The sequence below is a fragment of the Bactrocera dorsalis genome, chromosome 5 (assembly GCF_023373825.1).
Source record: "Bactrocera dorsalis isolate Fly_Bdor chromosome 5, ASM2337382v1, whole genome shotgun sequence".
In the NCBI taxonomy this organism is placed as follows: Eukaryota; Metazoa; Arthropoda; class Insecta; order Diptera; family Tephritidae; genus Bactrocera; species Bactrocera dorsalis.
This window is the reverse complement of record NC_064307.1, coordinates 61,546,351-61,567,960: the sequence shown is the minus strand read 5'-3', so window position 1 is coordinate 61,567,960 and position 21,610 is coordinate 61,546,351. Positions and strand designations below refer to the sequence as shown.

At 37.0% G+C, this 21,610-nt stretch overlaps 1 protein-coding gene across 1 annotated transcript in view; it reads right to left on the bottom strand.

The window, feature by feature from the left end:
* The window catches only part of LOC105233840 (somatostatin receptor type 2), a 46,053-nt gene that overhangs the window by 10,548 nt on the left and 13,895 nt on the right, over positions 1-21,610 (bottom strand). The gene's annotated exons all lie outside the window — the stretch shown is intronic.

The following is a 21,610-nucleotide window of genomic DNA, read 5'->3' as shown; positions in this document are numbered from 1 at the left end:
TGTGATATAAACTAACTATTATATATGCTTAGGTAATTATTTAAAAACTAAGATAAAGACAATTTTTCTTCCCACAATTGCAAGTGGGACCTCGCCAAAACACTTAACCTTTGCCTAAGTCCCTCTTACGCTCACAAAAACTTGCTGAAAGAGCAATAGAGCATGATGCGCGAGTAAAAGAAATATAATGAATATGAGAGAGAGGGAATGAGAAAGAAAGACAGAAAAAAGTTGCGTTACATGAAAAAAAAAATTGAAGAAATTTCTGTTCCTCCCTGCAGGGACCCATCCTTTGATTTTCTTTTAGTTCAAGGTCGAGGTTGTCGAGATAAGCTAGGCCTTATGTACTCTCACAGTTTTTTTATGAGGAAGAATCGGTTCGTTAATGGGGTTAGAAATCAGGCAAAGATGAAATAACTGTCTTGAAATTGGTCTCAATTTACAAAATACATGGATGCCAGTGTAGATAATCGACCAGATCTTTTCCCCATAATCCTCTTAAGTAATATTGTTTCCAAGTGCAAGGCGCTAACTGGGCTTCAGCTCTAACTAACAAGCTAATTAATCTTATAGGGGATGTCCAAGCAGAAATTAAGGCTTTGTAAGTCTATTATTAGCGTCACTCTTTTAGTTCATGCAAGCAGGCATTAACTAGACTCACAGTGAGAAATTCTGGTACAAATTATCTGGATGCGCAGTTATATAGGAATAGAAGGAAACGAAATGAATGACGAGTTGACCCGCTTGTGGAGAGCTAGGATAAAAATTTCCCTAAGATGTTCTAGATCATTCAGCTCTCTCAAGAGTTGTTGAAACAATCGATCGTAGAGGATACAGAAGTACTTTATGGTAGTGTTGTTAGTGGATAGCCTTAAAAGAGGTCAATTTTATTCAAGAAAGAACTGAATAACATTGTAGGGGTCATCACAGGATATCATCTCAAAGATCCCACCTTCAGAAATTTGGAAAAGTGGAATCGGCGCATAGCTTTCAGCCCGTTAAAGCCAAATATCGTCCATGGCTCCAAATGTTTGAAGTTAAAAGACATTGGGTAGAAGGGTTGAAAAAAATCAGGTAATTTATCAAATCTTCAGCGTTACTGGATAATACTTAATTGGTTACCACTTGGGAGCACATAGGGCGTATGGTACGAGCGATGGTCTAAGTGCGTTCCTTCGGTCAGACGCCTACCTTTTCAACTAACCAACCAATCCGTTTCAATAAGATGGGAATTCCGCTTATGATTCATGGAACGTGGTCAAAAAGAGAGTGCTGGATAGTAAACAACTCACGGGGATAAATTTCTTCGTCCACATGACAGCAACCCCAGACTAGCGACGAATTCAAAGGGAGGTTATCGGTTGTCACCTGTTGACTTGCATTTTATCCAGCTAATAGCTGTTATACCGATGATCTATTCCTGTTTGGATCGCTAAGTTGGTAATGCCAGTTTAGAGGTAATACTGGACTCAAAACTGAAATTCAAGGAGCACTTGGCATACGCATCATATAAAGCAAATATGATTTACAATGCCTTATCAAGAATGATGCCGCTCCAGCAGTCGACTTCTAATCACAAAAGCGGTGAGCTCAGTAATACTATATCATGCTCTAGTATGAATACAGGCACCAGACATAAAGGCGTATGCCAAAGCAATAAATGTGAGGTATAAACTCGCAACAATAAGAGTAACAAGTGCCTTCCCAACTATATCTAGGGAAGTAGCTGAAGTACTAGCGAGTACTACATGATGCCCATAGACGTCAAGGGAGACGAATTTGCGTGATTTTATGAGCTATCAGCGCCAATTACAGAAGTAAAAAACAGAGAGGAGATAAAGAACAGCATAATTATATGGCAGCAACGGTGACAAGCTTCAATCAAAGGACGGCGGACCCACAGACTTATAACTGACAACCTTTCGTGAATAACTAGCCAATATGGTGACCTGGATTTCCACCTGATTCTAATATTTAGCGAGCGTAGTGCTTCAGAGGCTATCAATATAAATTTCAAAATAACGTAAGTCTGTATTCGATATGTAGAGAGTCCATAGAAGACGTGTTTTTCCAATGTTCTCGGTTTCTAAACATAAGGGAAAAGTTAGAAACTGCACTAGGTGGTAGTTTAATGGTGGAAAATTTGAGCATTGATGCTCAGTCGTCTGATAAGTGGAAAACTGTTCGCGAAGCGGCAACTTCTATCATGACTAAATTACAGTAGAATAGGCGTCAGTCCATCCATGCTATAGAAGAGACGTAAAATGTCTTGTCACTCCTATGAATTAATATCTTATATTGTGGCTTCGTGGAAGAGTCTTGAGTTGGGAGTAGGTTAGGTTTAGCGGATTGAAGTTCCGCACTCCGGCTTTCGATGCTTCCCCCTACTATAAAAAAAGAGCACTGAATATAGTCGCTTAGCTTTATCGCCCACTAGGAAGTTTTATGACTATATTCGAATAAATGTTCTCATAAATTACAAGAATGCAGGATATATTAACAGTTACAGCAAACTAACCCAATTGCAGTCACTACGCCAAATTTATTGTTATTGTAGCTGTCAGTGTGTGTTTCAGAATTTGCTGCAGCACTTTGCACTGAATGCAATTTATATGATTGCTTTGAGCGAGCTTTTGTTATTTATATATGCTATTTGAGCTTTAACGAGATGTCTTAGTTACAACAAATGCAAAGCTCAGTTTGTTCGTGTTGTTGTTGCAAAAGCGCAATCCCCTCAACGCTATTGTTTTGCACACTAAATGCCGATTGCTTTCAATTGCCCGACGAGCACTTTCAATTGGTTACGAAATTTATACAATTTAACGGTACTAAATTGCAGCAGCCAACGGTAGTGGCATTACCGGAAATCAGAGTGGCGGCAACAATGCAACGACATGTTGCATTGCGGTACTTGCGAACGCATTAAGTTGCCAATTTGTATAAATGTTCGGCGATAAATGGCAAATGGAAATCGTATTTTGCATTTGCAGCTGTTGTTGTTCTTGTTGTAGTACTAGTCACGTAACCACAATGGTGACAAAAATGCAGAAACCAATATGCAAACAAAGCCACAAACGAAATTCTAATTCGAAGTGATGTTGCTGGTGAATAAGTGTGTGTGCGTGTGTCACGTTTTGCAGCGTGCAACGCGGCGGCATGGCGACATGTAAGTGCCAATCAAGTGGCAACTGAGCGGCGATAAAAACAATAAAATGTCGTTACAGTAACAAAAGCAGCGGTATAAAGAATTACAACAACAACACAATTTTACACCGAAATTCTACAACAACAACAATTTACAAAAACAACAATATGCAACGAGTTGCAAATAGTCAACAAGAAAACTGCAGCGAAATGGCAAAAACATATTTTTATTGTTGTTGTTATGGCACGAACTTGGAAATCAAATCACATCAATATTGCAACATTATTTTTGTTGCAACAGCTGTTGTTTTTGCGTGCTTGTTCGCGTGAGTGTTGCGACAAATAGCAGGCAAACAAATAAACAAATCGAATTGCAAGTGATGGCCATTGAAATGGCAGCGTTGAAAGCCGGATAAATGGCTAATTAAATGCAACACTACAAAAACACGCGTAATGGGTGCAAACAGTGAAAATGTGGCAGCTTGTTTGCGCAAAAGCGTTTCACGGAAACCTGAACTAATTGTGTGATAATGAAGTTGCTGCGGACATTTGAATTTAGGTGCAGTAAAAAGGTGAAAAAGGAATGCTTATGAAATAAGTTGAAAGTGTTTCTCAATTTTGATCGGACAGTTTGTATGGTAGCTTTATGCTATATGTATATGTCCCATATCAACAATTCCGATAAGTGAACAGTTTCTTGGAAAGAAAAGGTGCAAAATTTCATAACGTTATGTCAAGAACTGATAGTTTACGTATTCACAGTCGACTGAGCTCTTCACACTGACGTTCCCTTCTATGAGCCCATGCCGTATTCAGAGTATAAAAACTAACTGCAAATGGATCTAATGAATAGTTGGAGAAAGTGCAACAAAGCTTTAGCTTAATTAACTGAACGTTATTATGAATCCTGAAATGTATACTTCCGGCATTCCAATCAAACTGCTTGGAATAAACGCCAAAAATAATTCTGACCGATAAAAATAATGATTTCAGTCACTTCATCTATTGTGTTTCCAGTGAAGGTTCATGATAAAGAGTATCGTAATTATTTAACACTCCGCTTGTTGTAATTGCTCTAAACTTCAATGTGCACCCATTGAGGATTATGATTTCTATGAAGCTGGTTCCAAGTCTAGTGCCTCGTTTCTTCGTTCCGAATAACAAGCGATATCTGGTAAGACTACACAGCGGTCTGAAAGTGGACAGGTTTGACAATTAAATAATGAGACTGATTTTATTGTCGCGCTTATGGTAAACCTGTGACCTTGAAATTCCCTTTTTTTCGGCATCCCTCCCCTCTCCATTGATATATGTACCATCGCTCTAGCTTGTTTAGTTCGCCTGCTGCGTCAAGTTGAGTAGACGTGTGTTTGTAGTGCTCGTCACGAAAATGGAAAAACGAAATCAAGAGCAACACGTTGCGATAAAATTTTGCGCCAGATTGGGCGAAACAGCTTCGGAAACGTACGCTAAAATTGTAAGAGTGTATGGTGATAGTGCTCTTAGTCGCGCCCTCCGTGCCCACCGCCCGAAAAAAGCTCGCATGAGCAAGTCGAAGGTGAAAACGATGATTATTGCCTTTTTTGATAGCCGTGGAATCGTCCACAAAGAATTCTTTCCACCGGGGAAAACTGTGAATCAAGTCTACTATTGCCAAGTACTCGAAAGATTGCGAAAACGAGTCCACAGGGTGCGCCCAGACATCGCTCGTAACTGGATCCTTCATCACGACAACGCGCCGTGCCACACCGCCCTCAGCGTGTCCCAGTATTTGGCCTCTAAAGGGATCGCCGTGTTGCAACAGCCGCCTTATTCGCCCGACATGTCACCCTGTGACTTTTTTTGTTTCCTAAAACAAAATCGGTGGTCAAAGGAACCCATTTTGAGTCGATTACGGACATCCAGGCGGCCGTGACGAGGGTACTCGCGGACATCCCAGTCGAAGCGTTCCAGAAATGTTACGAAGCATGGAAAACGCGCTGGAATCGCTATATAGCTGCCCAAGGGGACTACTTTGAAGGGGATGGCAGAGTTGTAGAATAATTTTCAAATATACGGTTTTTATGGAATCAGTCTTATTACTTAATTGTCATACCTCGTAAACGTCGATTGCTACACACCAGAGACCAAGTCCCACTAATGGCCTTAACCTGAGGAATATAGTTTGAAGAAGTTGAAGTAATCCCTGGCTGTGAAATTTACATCAACTACCTGGAAGAGGGCAAACGGTCGAATCCGCCCATTAAGAATTCGGTAAACAAATCGTTCGGTGGATAATATGCGAGCCTTACGACGACGAGTTTGAGAAATTGAAGCATTGAAAATGTTTCCCCTTTTCTATAGAGTCTGAGGAAAAAATCTTAGTTCCATCCCAGATCAGACAACTATATTTCATCATCAATTTTCTACGGCTTCGTTTAGCTTAGCTTTAACTATACCATACAAAAATTTTATTAGACTGCTCTCTCGATGGCTTAAGGCGTTACATGGGTGTACAAGTTTCAAGATTTTTTTTATTGTCTTATTACATAAATTACACACCTCTAGAATATTGTTCTAAATTTTCAAGTCGATCCGAGTAATAGTTTTCGAGATCAGCCTTTAGAACTTGTCATGTCGAGGCTAGCTAGGCTGAGCGTTTTTCTGGAAATTGTGTTTTAGAAGTCGGTTGGCAAGATTTCTCGAGAACTACTCAGCCAATCTTCATGAAATTTTACACAGTTTTTTGAGATAGAATTCTTAAAAACTTGGACGAAGATTTTTTTTCTGGCAAAAATCAAATTTTAATTTTTTCCTTCGTCCAAATTCTAAGTAAAGGTTTTAACTGAAACACGTATGTTTCTTTCGCTTTAGATGATGCTGTAAGGAGTTATCCGCGTTGGCAGGCGCATATTTTTTCCGAAAGGTCACCGGAAATGGCGTCGCAATGACCGAGTTTAAAATATTTTTTTTTTTCAAAAACTTTCAGAATTCCTTTGTTAATAGTGTATACTAATTTTTTATAAATTTTTCTTAAATTGTTTCGTTCAAGCAAACGCATGTAGCCCCTTAACGCTCCTGTGGTAACAATTATCATATTTTTGATAGCGAGAGAAAGAGGGAAAATAGGTCTCTGGGGCTAAAGTATTGGTGTTACTGGGTGCAAGAGGAGTGGGCTTAGACTTTGAATGAAATTTCATATAATAACATAATTTTTTAGGTAGAGATATGCAAATACCCTTGCTGTGGTGTATAACAAATTTTTTTATCCGCTAATTATACCCTAATATATACCCTTTAAAGGGTGGGTGGCACGAATTTTGTATCATTCAGAAGAAATCGTCGGAGCTCCTATATGTTATACGATATATATATACGTATATGTTCAGCATGACGAGCTGAGTAAATTTAGCCGTGTCCATCGTTTTTCGTCAATAAGTTGCTGGTTTGTCTGAACTGCTGATATTGTATCACTATAGCATAAAGCTGCCATACAAACTGAATGATCTGAAACAAGTTCTTGTAAGTCATATTTTGTATTTGGAAAGGGTATTGTGGTATCGGTGCAACCGAAGTTAACGTTTTTCTTCTCTTTACACATATTTCAGTAGTCTCAATATACTATACATATCTATCAACTCATTGAGCGAAGTGCATATGACAGCAGTCTTTATTCAGGAAAGTTGTGAAATTTTACATAAGTCTATATTAAGATGTTTCGCTAAAGTTCTATGAGTAAAAAGTGAAGAAAAAATATTTTAAAGCTTTCTCGCTTGCAAAACTCATTAAGAAATTAAAGTGAATTGTAACTGAAATGCATAAATATTTACATAATAAATCACTTCCGCAGAGTGATGGACAGAAGACGGCCGAAGTGTGTGAGCAAGTTTACGGTAAACAACATGTGTATTTACTTACTCTTGCCGTTTTGTTGTTGCTTTTTTTACTGTTCCAACCATTAGCGCCGCCAATAAAAACAAACGAGTCCATTAGCCAAGTGGCGGCTGATTTCGAAAAAAAGAAAAAAAAAATAATACTCGAAATAAGCGAAAAAATGCAGCCACGACTAGAAGTAAGAAAAGCAGGAGAAGAGAGAGAACGTTCTCGAAAAAAATCACACCAAACTGGAAAATGTAAACACATCCAACAAGATATTGTCGGGCTGGAGTGTATAGCAACAGTGGCAAATTGCTAATTCAAACGATGTTGTTGTTGTACTTGCTTGAAACAACAAGTAGTCAATCAATTGTAAGAACTTAGAAACAATCGCTAAAATACCAGCGAAAACAGCAAGAACAACAAGCGACTCACTATCAACAAATATCAACAAAGCGTGATTGCTGTTAGGCCAGAAACAACAATAACAGCGCTGGAACCGCCAACCTTGTCGTCGACCAAGGCAATTGATTTTGATTGGATTGCTTTGCAGCTTGCTATGGATTTCGACAGAAATGGTTACGCTTGTTGTCCGAAGATGTATGTTCGATTTCAATTTGTTCAGTGGAAGTGTTTGCCGAAACTCAAAACTTGCATTTGAGTGCTTAACAAATTCGATGGCCGTTTAGTGGCCGAGCACTGATTGGAATTGTTTCTTCTTAGCAAATTGCTTCGAAACAGAAAATGGTAGGAGAAAATGTGAACAATCTCTCTGATAATGTAATAAGTAGAGGAGATTCTTTATTGCACGAAAACGAAATTCAGTTTCTTCGAGGAAAATCCGCCCAGTTCATGAACATACGACGATTCTGGTGGTCAAGCGGCTTCAGTTCTTGTGTCAATTTGATCTTGTAAGGTCGTAGGCCAAGACTTTTTCGCAAAATTTGCCACAACGACGTCCTAGAGATGCCCTACGCTTAAAGCGACTGATTTGGGTCTTCCTTAATTGAAGCGCCAGCGGCAGCACTATCCTCGGCACTTTTTTGCATTGTGCCTGTGGACTAAAAATTTTTCCATAGGCCTTCAATTGTTGATCTGATAGGACGATTATGACGACCATAAATTGGATGTAGCGCTCTTGAAGTTGAGGCCACTGACTCCGAATTTCGGTAGTAAATTTTAATGATTTCAGCTTATGATTGGATCATATATCTTTACATGATGAAATGGAAAACCCTACTGAAGGGAAAGATGAAAAGAGCAGGAAAAATATGGTGTCGTTTGCCCTCCTTATCGATCTACAAGAGATCGTTGCAGACTTGACTCGCTCTGAACAAACTTCGACCTCTTTAACTGATGAAAATATAAAAAAGCGAAGGATATCGTCAGAGAAGTGTTAGAAAGAAGCTGGAAAGAAAGTTTGGCAAATCTGGCCACCGATTTTAAAGCCAAAAATGTAATTAAACCATCAATCAACCACCGTACTCATCATATTTGCCTCCGTATGATTTTTTCTTATTCTCCAAACTGAAATTGTCATTCCTGGGAACCCGTTTTCAGTCGATCGAAGAGATTAAAAAATATTCGCGAAAAGAGCTGATGTAAAGCAAATCGCTAAAAGTGCTAATGAAAAGTGTTTCGAGGACTGTTAGAATCGTTAGCATAACATCTGGTGGGAATTAATTTGAAGGAAACAAAATAAATATTGATGAATAATTAAATGTTTTGCGTTTTATGTCTTAATGTAATATACTTTAATTTTTTTGAACTATTAATTTTTTTCAGTCCCGTGACGAAATTTCCTTGAAAATAATTAAAAAAAAAATGCCCTGAAAATTTTAGCCCTTAATATTAACATTAAGAACTGGACCAAGGCCTGTAAAAATTTTCCATAGAAAATACACTACAATCGTGAGTTTTTATCTTTAAATTCCTACAGATCAGAGGTATTTTATGGCATCGCTTTGACTTTAGACGCATATTTCTCAGAATTGTTCACTCTACAAAAGTGCCCAGTGCAACAAAGTCGTAACTCACACCGGCGAGGTAGTATGGGGCTCTAAACCCGATTTTTCCACGAATTTCGCATTTTTTTGTATATATCTCGTAAATGACAGGAGCTATAGAAAAAATGTACATGACAAATTTGTAGGAAATTTTATTTGCTATAAAAAAGGTTCAAGGTCAAAATCGCTATCATTAATACTTCTCGAGATATTCGGCTTTTTAAGTAAGGCTTTATAGAATTTTTATAGATGGTATGTATTAAAAAATCTATGAAAAGTGAATACAGCTTTACTTAAAAACCCGCAACTTTTTTCCCAGGAGATAGCTTACAAGATTTTTGGTCAAGTTTCGACTTCTTTTATTGTTTATCTCTTTATGTTAGTCGAAAGTTTTTTTTTTTAGTTGTCATTTGAAAGCATGACATACTCGTATTGTGGGTGGAAAGTTTTCGTGTTTGAAAGGCACTTCCAAGTGGAACAGACTCATTCGAACCTTACCATATTGCTACTATAAGTTTCTATTAAATTATCGGTTTTAAAAGTTTTAAGTCAGTCAGGAAGCTCTGCACTATAAGTAGCTAACATGTTTTAAAATCATCTTGCTTCCTACATTTTTCAATATTTTTGTTCGTAGTACTCCGAATGGTAGCCAGAAAATTACCGAAATAGGTTTGCTTTAACGGCCTACACTCCCAAAAGTAGGCAACTAGCTTACTTCCGTAAGTAACATGTATGTACTTAGGATGCACATTGGTAAGCTGAAGCATACTTCAAATTAATTTTTGTTTGAAATTAATTTGAAAAATGTTAATATAAAATTGGGAGACGTCAACAAAGCCGATTAAGTGCATTTGAATTCTACATAAATGCCTCACTTTCTACTTTAGGTTCTGTTATTTAAAATTGCAAATTTCTAATTTCATATATAAATACCTTGCTGCCCATTTTAAGTTCTTTTTTGAATTTTAACAAATTTTGATGCATTTGATATCATGAGACTCTGCAATAAACCGATTAACTGCCAGTTCAGCAGCTAAACTAATCAATGTAAATGAAATTTGCCAAAACTCGTTTCGTCTAACTACAGTTACAGTTATATGGTTTTACAAATTTTTGTAGACTAAATTTAACGGGTTTTTAGGATGTTAAACGATATGGTATTTGTATGGTTTACTGCAGCAAAATTTGTATTTAATCCGCATAACAGCAGCCACCATGAGAGAATTTGCTTGCTTGCCACATTTTATTGTCCTATCCAAAACTTAATTTTGGTTATTTTGTAAAAATAAATTTTTAAAATATATATTTGCTGCCAAAAAGGAAATAAATTAATTTCGCATATCAAAATATGAAAATACTAATACTTTTTAAAGAGAAATTCACAACTTGGCAAAGCAAATCGGATTTAAAATTGAAATGAAAAATGTTCATTTAGTTTATTCAAGCATAGGAAAGAACTCGATTCAATAAACAATAAAAGTGTATGCAACACATTTTAATCTTCAACGTTGAAAAGCCAAGCAGGCTTCAATTGCAGAATGAGCGAGGAGATTTTAATGCAAATTGCAAAGGAATTCAAAGCAAAGTAAGACTGTGAGACTATGAGAAAATGCTTAAGCAAAGAAAAGAGAGAGACAGGAGCTAGAGTGTAGGTTGAGTGTGTGTATACAGGGTGTTTCACATTTTTGGTTGCACATATATGAAAAATCAGTTATTTAAAATATTTGCTTACCATTTATTTGTACAGCTTTTGGACATAATGTTGATCAAGTGGCTTTAGGAAAAAATGTTAATAAATATATAAAGCCCCTGTTGAATTTTTAAATACTATTACGATTTTTCAATTACTTGTTCGAATATGTACGAGTACGAGTATATCGGCTGATTTTAGTACGGATATTCGGCTTATTAATGGTCCGCGACTGGCTGACAGTTCACTTTGTTGTTAAAATAAGCACGCAAAAAGTCGAAGGATTCAAAACTGACAACTCCACTGAATGGCCAGCGAAATCTATTTCTCTTTGATATAAGATTTTAGTTTTGTGTTTTTTGGATAAATTATAAGCCAGGATCTATCAATATACAGTCTTAGCGACTGTTTCGTTTTGTTTGAAAAATATTGTACAATGTGGATTTCCAAGAAAATATCGGTCAAAGCAGTTTTTTTTGGGTCTGAAAGTGACTTTCTTTGTACCTCTAATTAATTTTTTGCAAAAACTTCAATTCTAGTATTATTTACAATGTTAAGTCGACCTTGTCACTTTTCAACATTATTTTCAAGTCACACGTGCCGCGAGTTCTCATTGCGTCAAGTGTTCTATGGTTAGAATTCCACTTAAAGGAGTTTACCACTTCATTGTAGCTGCCACTAAAAGCCAAAATTATAAAACTTTTACCCAATATCACACGAGCTGGCTCACCCTGTATATAAGTGAGAGCATGAAATATACATGCTGCAAGTTACAATTCATTTATATTTATGTATACCTGCTACAATGACATTAAAAATGATAAATCTTCAGGCAAAAAAAATATGGCAAGCCTGTGGTTGAGTTTAAAATCCACTCAAGCGGGGTAACAAAAATGGCGTACACACGTTTCTATACAGAGTAAAATGAACAGCCAGTATGAAAAATATATTTATAACACAATATTTTGCTGGCTCATGCTGATGGCTGTATAAGCGGCGACTAGCAAGTGAGTTGACAGCATGTTGTGTTTGGCTTTAATTTTATTTGCCTTTTACGCATTATCGCCTGCCTTTATGCGCCTACAAGACAATACATACAACACACACACAGACTTAGCGAGTAATACACATACAAAAAACGAGTCTTTGCAAGAGAAGATAGCAGTTAAGCGCCGGAGAATAAGATAAATTATCTAGGATGTCTGCTGGTGTTGTAGGCAGACGTTTACAGCAAGCCACAAAAGCAAAAAATCAAAATAAAAAAAATCAACAACAAAAACATAAACAAGTATAGAAACAAAAACAAAGAAAACCATTGTGTTTGTTGTCGCCTGCTATGAAAACAGCTAACAAATTTAATAAACTGTAACTGTTTATAGGATTAGTGCATACTTTTATGCGCCACACACAAACAAAAGGAAATGAACTACAGCTAGGCTAGTATACAAGCAGTTAAAAAAAGAGCAGAGTGCGATAATACATTTATCTGCTCAAAGCAGTGCATAAGTAAGGCGAAAGAAATGTGTGATAAAAAAATTATTACAAAATAAGCGCTCTAACTAAATATAATCGAGGCAGTTATGAGTTATTTAGCATAAGCTGATAATGGCAAAAGTTTTACAAAGATTTTAAATTGAGCGTAACTATATAAGATTTTAATATTATTTGACCACAAGTTACGAAATGTTTGAAAAGATAACAACTTTCTGAAATGTGTGGAAATTTGCATTTTTAAAAAGGTTCAACCTAAAAGTATGCAAATGTACTAGTTATAAGCATATTAAAAAAGTTTAAAATTTCTCGACTTTTGCTTTGTAAAAATATAGTTGAGGAAGAGCACACCAGTCTAGCGGCTTTGAGGTGAATAACATAAGCTAAAACTTGAACTTGTCCATAGAGAAATTATTGGGAATGAGTATCTCAACCTGATGGAATCTGGATTTCAATCAAGAGTTCTCTTTAACTTGCATCACTGTCTATAGTTCAGTTCGAAGTATAAATCACACCTTTTGAGCGTTCACCATCTGGAAATATTTTATATTTTTCAAATATTTTTGACAATTTCCCTTTTCTAATAGAAATAATTTCGCCGAAAAACAATACTCAAAGGCAAATGTCTTACAATTGCAGGTTTTCGACATTTGACATTGAGCGGAAAGAAGCCAGATGCATATCACAAATTAAAATTTCGAGATTTCTCTTTGAGGTCTTACTATTTAGAAGAACTTCTTATTTACTGGCATCTTCGACAACTTCCATTTTCTCATAGATATAAGTTCGACAAAAGTCAAAATTCGCTTCGATTGAAATTTTTCATTTCTTGATACAGAGACTTGTTCAGCAAGTATATCTCTTAGTCATTGTTTAGGTCTCTTTCGCTTATTATCCACCAAGTATATAAGGAAGGATGTTCAGGTCTTCCAAGAAATTTCAGAACTTATAATGATTCACCTTTGTAGTTCTTTACGATTTAAAAATTACGAAAGCTCCTTCAACCGCATCGAAAAATTTCCTACTACCACAGCCCTGAACTTTGTGATTAGATAAACGAGGAAAATTGCTTGCCGATTTGGATTTGGCGAAACATCCCTACCCAGGCTAGTGAAATGAAAATGAAAAGATCCTCGCAATAGTAATACAGCTGTGTAAACTGACGTTGAGCAATACCAAAAACAAGTTGACAGTTATAACTTTGAAGTCGTACATAATTTTGTTTGTCTTGGAACCAGTATTAATACGAACAACAACGTCAATCTCCAAATCCAACGCAGAATAAATCTTGTCAACAGTTGCTAGGCAACTCTTATCTGACTGAGAAGGCAATTGAGAAGACTAAACTCTATAAGTCACTCATTATTTCCGTTCTGCTATATGGTGCAGAGGCATGGACGATGACAAAATTTGATGAGTCGACATTACGAGTTTTCAAGAGAAAGGTTCTGCAGAAGATTTATGGTTCGTTGCGGCAGCGAAAAGAATCACATTCTGTGGAACGATGAGCTGTACGAGATATACGGCGACATTGGATAGTTCAGTGATGTTGGCTGGGTAATGTCGTCCGAATGGATACCCGCCAGGGAAAGCAGAAGAAGAGGAAGTCCTTCACTCCGTTGGGAAGACCAGTTGGAGAAGGGCCTGGTAACACTTGGAATCTCCAATTGAGCGAAAACGAAGATCGATTAGCGCACTATTGTAAACTTCGGTATAACAATAAAGAAGAAGAAGATCTGTAGCGCCAATTATCCTTAAAGTAAGATTGATGTATTCTCATTGATGGCATCAGTCTTTTGGGATGTTATTGGTATGATTCTGAGCCAATTTTTCTTCGCATCAAAAATCTTTCATCTTTGAATAGCTTTGATGCTGTGATCAGTTATCAAGTTCTTATTATCTAATACTTTGGTATAATTGATATTATTTTTCCGGAAGGATAAGTTTGAATGTCGTTTTGCCAATACATATGTATTCATCGTTCCGTTTAAAATATTGCATATTTCAGTGCTTTGTCGCAATGCATTTAAAGAACTGCTGATTGAATATACTATACCTATAAGCTAACTGATTATGTATTATTTCAAAGGTATATTGGCAACAGAATTTATATGAAGTTGGTTTTGAGGTATAACATGATCTTCCACATATTTAACGTTTCGATTATTTTCTTACTAAACTGTTTACTTAAATTATTTCATTTTTGTTTTAATTCAGCAGACATTTGAACCCACAATTTAGTTAATATAATTGTGGTTTGCAATTCAATGCATTGAATATATATAATACTAGAGGACCCGCCCACGTTTTACTGTGGCAATCGTTTTGTTTAATGCATTTCGTGCGTTAAGAAAGAATTGGTCTTGGGGTAAAAATACTATTGAATCTATCGGATCCAATGTAAAACCTTTCAAAATTTGCAATTAATTACAAATGAAAAATTAATTTAAAAAAATTTTTCGAGTGGACCAAATTGTGAATCTAAACCATACTCAAATCTCCTTAAACATACACAAAAAATTTCATCAAAATCGGTCCATCCGTTTAGGAGCAGTTCACTTACAAACACACGGTCAGAAGATTTATATACATAAAGATATTTGCTGTGGCCCCTAAAGGTAGGCTATATTTCGTAATTTACTTTATTCCTTACAAAATATTTTACCTCATCAACCGTCGCGACTAAAAGTAGGCACTGACTATTAATTTAACGTTCTTATTGATCATGTTCGTTTTTTTGACGGTAGAAGGAGCTGAAAAATGTATATCTCAAGGATGTCTGTCGACATTATTACATCTCATTTTTAAGAACAAATGAGTTTTGACAACCAATGGGATGCTGGAGAGCAAACCAAGTATATGTATACTGTAGCTGACCCCAATTTGTGTACTTTTCATTTGAAAAACGAAAAAATAAGCTATATTGGATAAATATGGCAACTAGGCACTTTTGTCTTCTGGAAAGTGTGGAATTTATTTATAAATTAGCATTTAATAAATGTGCCTCGTGCTAATAGAAGAAAGTTAATGATTTGACAGCCCTAACTCTTGGCTATAAGTTAATAAAATTGTCAAAGTGATTTATAACTTTTTTCGTTGGAAAGATTATAAATTATGCCGCAAAGCAATGAGAGTAGATGCGAGAGTTATTTATAAAAATAAACTCTAAAGTAATAAGTGGGCCTACATTTTCAATATTTTCTTTACTAAAAGCACCAGCTGAATGACGTAAAAATTTCTGAAAATATTAAAAAGAGCAGAAACTTCTTAATACCCAACTAATAGCTCATCTACCACATTTACATGATTGTGTGCGCAGCAAAGCGTTTGAGTATAATCTATTATGGCAGCAGCATTGAATGTTTATGCCTACGCAGCCACGACTACTTCACATCGACATTCTGTTTATATTTTCTGCACATAATTCATTTTGCTGCCGCCTTATGTCGATTACTAAACATTAAAGTTATAAATATTTTAATATGAAAATTTGAAAGCAGGTCATGTCTACGCATTTACCAAACAGAAGCGGCCCGAAAAAAGGAAGGAAACAAAAATGTTTGGGGGAAAAGTGCCAGCAAAACTTTCAACAGTGTTTGGCGAAAGCCGCAAAAGAGCAAGCACTAGCATATTAAAGCAAGAAGCTGGATGCGTAAGCAGATGTAAGAAAATATATTTTCATTCTACATGAGCAACGCTAGGCAGCTTAAAGGCCGCAAATGAAGCGAAGCAGTCGCACAAAAGCGAAAACAGTCATTGAAGGCGAGCAAAAAGTCAAGTAGACGCAGACAAATTTATGGCTGAGCAAGCTGAAGACGTTGGCTTTGGCAGCGGAGGGGGAATGGTAGACAGCAGACAGTAGACGTTGTGGCATGCCGTAAAGAGAGCACGTGTGAAAAATAAAATGAAGAGGAATGCATGGTATGCATAGAGCAAGCAAAAACAAGCAGTAGCAATAAAGTGAAAATGTATTTTTTGTGTTTAAGCAAAGTCAACTCTAACCTACTAGTTCCAATTGCCACCTTTTTCAGGCACACACTAATAAAGCATATGTTTCTCGCTCCTTATTTTTGTATTTCAACACTACATACTTATGTTCCGTTTTCTGACGCTACTTACTCCCGCCGCACAAAAAACAGCTGTCATTCATAAAATATAGATGGCTTTCAGGCGCAAGGGCGTCTACTAAACTTTGAGTACACTCAGCGCAACAACAATACTTTGACAGCCACAGCATTGTCGCACGTCGTCGCTCGCCGTCACAGGAAGTCATTGATTGTTCTATGCGAAAAGTTTTAATACGTTCCGTGCACAACTTTCAGGGCTGTTGAACTCGTTGAGCCAGCAACCTTTCGCTTAACTACAATGTAGAAGAACTTAAAGAAAAAGCAAAAAAAAAAACAATGTCACGCGCAGCCTTGCTCCCAACAAGGTCGCTGCTTTGTTGTTGCTCCTAACGTGGCTGTTTGCCTTCAGCTGCTTTGCCGCCTACTCAAGCCTACATTATTCTCACAATTTTAATCTACTACCTTTCTCACGAGTCTACTCTACTACTCTTCTTACGACTTTTCTCTACAACTCTTCTCACTACTATACTCTGAACTCTTCTCACCATTCCACTCACTTTTTTTATTTCTGTTTTGTTGTCTCTGCTTTGACGTCTTCATTCAGCCTTCGTTTACGTACATCTTCATTAACAATTTCTCTCACAATTTCTTTGCGCGCCTACAACATTTCCTGTCTTAACAACTTAAAGTTTTGGTGATGACTTTTACGACATACTCCCTTAAATTCTTAGCTCACTTCCTGTCACGTTTGTGGTTTCACTTGTTTGTTATTCTCTATGTGTTGTTATTGCTGCTTATTTCTTTGCTGTTGTTGTCGTTTTCAATTAACTTTGTGTTTATTCTCATTAGTATGTTTGTTTTTGTTTTCTGTAACTTGTCTGCGGTTACTTGAGGAGCCTAAGGTATATCCTAAAGGGTTCGGTTATGTAAAAAGCAATAACATCTAAACGAAAGAGCACTCATAATCCAGGCTAGCTTATTCGCTTCCTTTAATATAATATTATTTATATTTTAACCTTTGTAAAAGGTACGTTAGTTCTGCTTTCCCCAAACTGGATTAGAAAGCGAAACAAATGGGTCTGGTAGTGAACGAGTGCATTACAAAATATATCCTGTCATTAAACAAACAGTCGTCGCACTCGCGACTTGACTCCCACTTCACTGTTGACAACGTGCGGTGCGTTTGACGTGGATACCTGCAAATGACGACCTTAACCCACGGCGCTCAAGAGCACAGCGGATCAAATCAGTTGGCAATGTGGAATGTACACACTAACCATCTTGGTGGGGTTCGAGGTCCATCTGAAACCTCTGCCGTACTTACGGTCCCCATTCAACTGGCAAAGTGTCAGGTCTTCCCGCATTTGGGTATTAGTCACAAGCACCTCATGAGAAAGTTTGAGCGAACTTCAAAGGCACCTGGTCTCTGTTATACCAGAATTAAGTCTTCGGTCAGACTTCGTAGCCGAAACTTCTGTTAATGGAACTTCCATACTATTCTAGACTGGGGATTAGGTGTTTAACCCCATAAACACATCACACTCATACAAAAACTAACCCGAACTCTCAGTTAAATGCATTCACCGCCTAAATAATTCACTCGTAAACGACTGTTACTGTTCGGCACTCTGACCAGTGGAGATCAGTCCACTAAAATCTAAAAGTCCATCAGTCCTGCTAATCCCCATACCACTCATATCCCCAATGTCTGAGTACATCGGGTATTCTGCAATTTCATGCTCCTAATCCACGACCCGTGGCCTATATAAACACCCGGAACTATCAGATAGGTGCCTTTGATGCAAAAATTCATTCAGAGGCCCATACCCCGTATGCAGAAAACCCAGACTTACACAGAATTTGAAGTCTGGGTTACCCTCAACAAACCTAACGTCCCGGATGTACTCGTAAGATACTCGACAGTTAGGACTGTTGTTCCAACTTTCTTGATCCCCAGTACTTAGCATATTAGAACAAAACTATTTAACACGTATTCCTTAAATAAATTTTAAAATTTTATTATAGTTAGACAAACCGTAAGAGCATAGCACATAGCTATATAACTAAAGCAGACAGTAAAAAGAGAGAGAAAGCGCGTGTGAGGGAGAGAAAAAGAGATACATAAGATCAAAATGAACTCAATAGAGATGCAAAATAACGAGAGATGAAGAGAGAAAGATACACTCAAAACCAAATTTTAGGTTAGGTTGAAATTTTGACACATGTAGACGGCACGCACAAACACCTCCACCTCACAGAGATACCAGATAATCTCCACATCTCTTATGGATCGATTCAACACATTTTAGTTAATATTTTGCCTAGACTTATACCAAAAGATCTCAATGCGCCGCCCCATTTCCATGATTGTGACCGACTCTTTGGTCAGGAACGAAATAACGAGTAATTTTTCAGGCATGTTTTTAGACAGATTTGGTTCCCTGTGTTATTTCTCTGCTTTCGTAACTGAAAAAATTTTTGTGGGGAGATAAAATTGATAAAACTTCCCACGGAAAAAGTCTGAGAACAATCTGATCCTAAGTGCATTTAAGGTGGGGGATTGTGGGAAGTGTTTGATTATTTTTCTTAGAATATTTTTTATATTTAAAATGGAGGTTCTCGATTCTGTGCCAACGGAAGTATTAATTATACTAATGAAATGTTAATATCACTTTCACCTTAAAGCAGACTAATGTGCCTGGAATTTTTACAGGTTTTTTCTTCTTCTTTTCTTTTTCGGTATTCTGACTCGACTTTCATCTAATAATATCACATACAATTTTTTTCATGTTCACCTTTTTAATACTTGTACCTTCTTTTGCACAACACCTGATCATATTTCATGCCGTGCATACATATTTCTGGTTCATAGCCTTCAATCAGCAACAATGGCCCTAAATAATAACCGACCGTTATTTATTCTTTTGTACAACCACGCCTAGCTTACAAGACGCCTCTCCTTGCATGTTGTTAATGAGTCACAATTAGGAGCAGAGCATTTGGTTACACATAAAATTGATTGGTTGCCATTAGGTCGCCATGTGCTTTCCATTTCCAAGCACATAATTAGATATAAGCTGCTCTTGCCAGTAGTAAAGTTAGCTGCTGTCAATCCATCTTAGTGCCGTATTGCATTTTTCTTAGCTAACTTATGGCATAACAATTTGTTTGTTTGTAATGCTGTAAGGTGTTAAGGGCCAAGGCTATGTAAAACCGGGTTAAAGGTATAAGGAAGTCACGTAGAAGAAAGAGCAGATTGAAAAAGTGGAGGAAAATGAGAAAAAATAATTACGAATAGACGGTTTTGAGGGCAGAAGATGTGAGAATTAGGAACGTCAATACAAAACTTAAGAAACCAAGTAAGAAAGGACACACTTCGACTAAAATTGACACTCTAGTCATATAACGAACTTTAGGTAGTCATAATATCTAGTCGCATATGCCTGACAGTTCTATTCTCAATTTGTTACACAATCACCACATATTAAAATTATTAATTCTTCGGACCTCTTTAATTTTGGCTAAGTTTTTTTTCTCAGAGAGCTCCAAAGCATTTTTTCAACAGTGTGTCGGCTCAAAAATTATGTTCCCAACCGCAAAGCTAGTATTGAAATGATTCTCAATTATTGTGGCTACAACTTTCAGGAGTAAGAGACGAATTTTGAATTCTTCAATATTTAATCACTGTCATCGTAGATTTTAGGGTCGTGATATTTATTTTGAGCGAAGCCCAAATCTCAGTCTGAGCGGAAAGCGTTGTTTGATTTTGGCGAGATCATCGAGTTATGTGAAATGAGACGGTCATAGACAACGAGCAAGCGAGGTCTAGGTATTATTAAAAAATAGAAATAGCAAGACGGTGATAGAGACGAAGAGAAATAATTAACTTCCTTGAAGAATATTAGATTCTATAAACCGTCGTTATCGTGAGAAAAAGTGAAAAATATAGTCTAGATGCTCTTACAGGGTTGCATATCGCCGTCATCGAGAGCTTTTGAGTTGTGCTTACTGAGTACGAAGCTTAGAGCTTACTAAGAGCTTAAAAGAGGAAAGCGCGTCTATTGTTACCGTTTTATGTTCGTCGGTTTCACCTAATTTATTTACCGTGAGTTATAGCGAATCAAGAATAAATTTTGGTAATTTTTTGTTGACCAAAAATTATCTGAACAGTTTTTATATCGAAATTCACTACCGTTTGGTGTAATGAGACAGGTAAAGTCAACGACTATGTGAGGTACATATATAGTACGATATAGAGCTAGAAGGCGTAAGAAATACAGATCAAGAGAAGCGGATCTAGAACGAAAGGGAGAAAGATTTAAGGTACTAGGGGTAAATAGCACTCTGTACCTCCTCGTTATTGAGAGAATAGGGGAGGCATATGGTCTATGATCTTACAGTTTTGCATATGTCTAGCCTTAGGCGGCAAATTTACAGAATTCTGCAAAAACATGTTCAGTCCAGTCCATCCGCCAAAATTATGATGAACATGACACGTTGGGTATAAAAAAAGCAACGAATACAAACACAAAGGCTACGTGCATTAACAACAGCAAACATACTTGTCTTCTGTGAAGATTGACCGCTGACCACTTTTGAGTTCCTTGCGGTGACGTGAAGATGACTGTTGGCTGTTGCTGTAAGTGGTTACATGAATTCTTCGTGTAACAAGTTGCAATTAGTCGTTGGTCAGCTGGTAAACTTGTGACAAAACAGAATTAATGGATAACTAGCTGCTGTCGTCAAAAAAAAATATGAGCTTAAGCCAAAGTTGATGGAAAGAGAAATTAATAAAAAGAAGACATGAACAAGAAAAAAGCAAAATAATAACAAAAATTGTTTGTGCAAGACTTCAGTGGCATAAAAACTTGGTGGCAACGATGTTAATGGCTCGCCTTCGACACCGATCATAACAGACTAATCATTTACATACTAACTTATTTGTTTACATTGATAACGCTGAACAATAAAAACACACACAAACTGCGCAACATGTTTATGTGTTATTGTTATTGCTATCATAATAACATTTGTGGTGGCCATGACGCTGCGAGTGCGGTTGCGCTGCTCGGTTGGCCGGCTGGTTGTCGCTTTGATTAATGATCAAATTAAACATCTGCTGACGGCCGCTAATGAGAACAGCGGCAACATGAGTAGCGAGAAGGAAAAAAGTAGTGGTAGCAGCAAAAAACAAAAAAAACAATAGAAATGAATTAGCAAAGCAATAACAAATGTTGTGCAGAAACCCCTTCATTGGCCAGCTGACAGTAGTGACATAACAAATGGGGTGCGATTGACATAATGACCATGCAGCTGGACAACTCAAGAGCTGCTGAATTGACATAAATACATATACA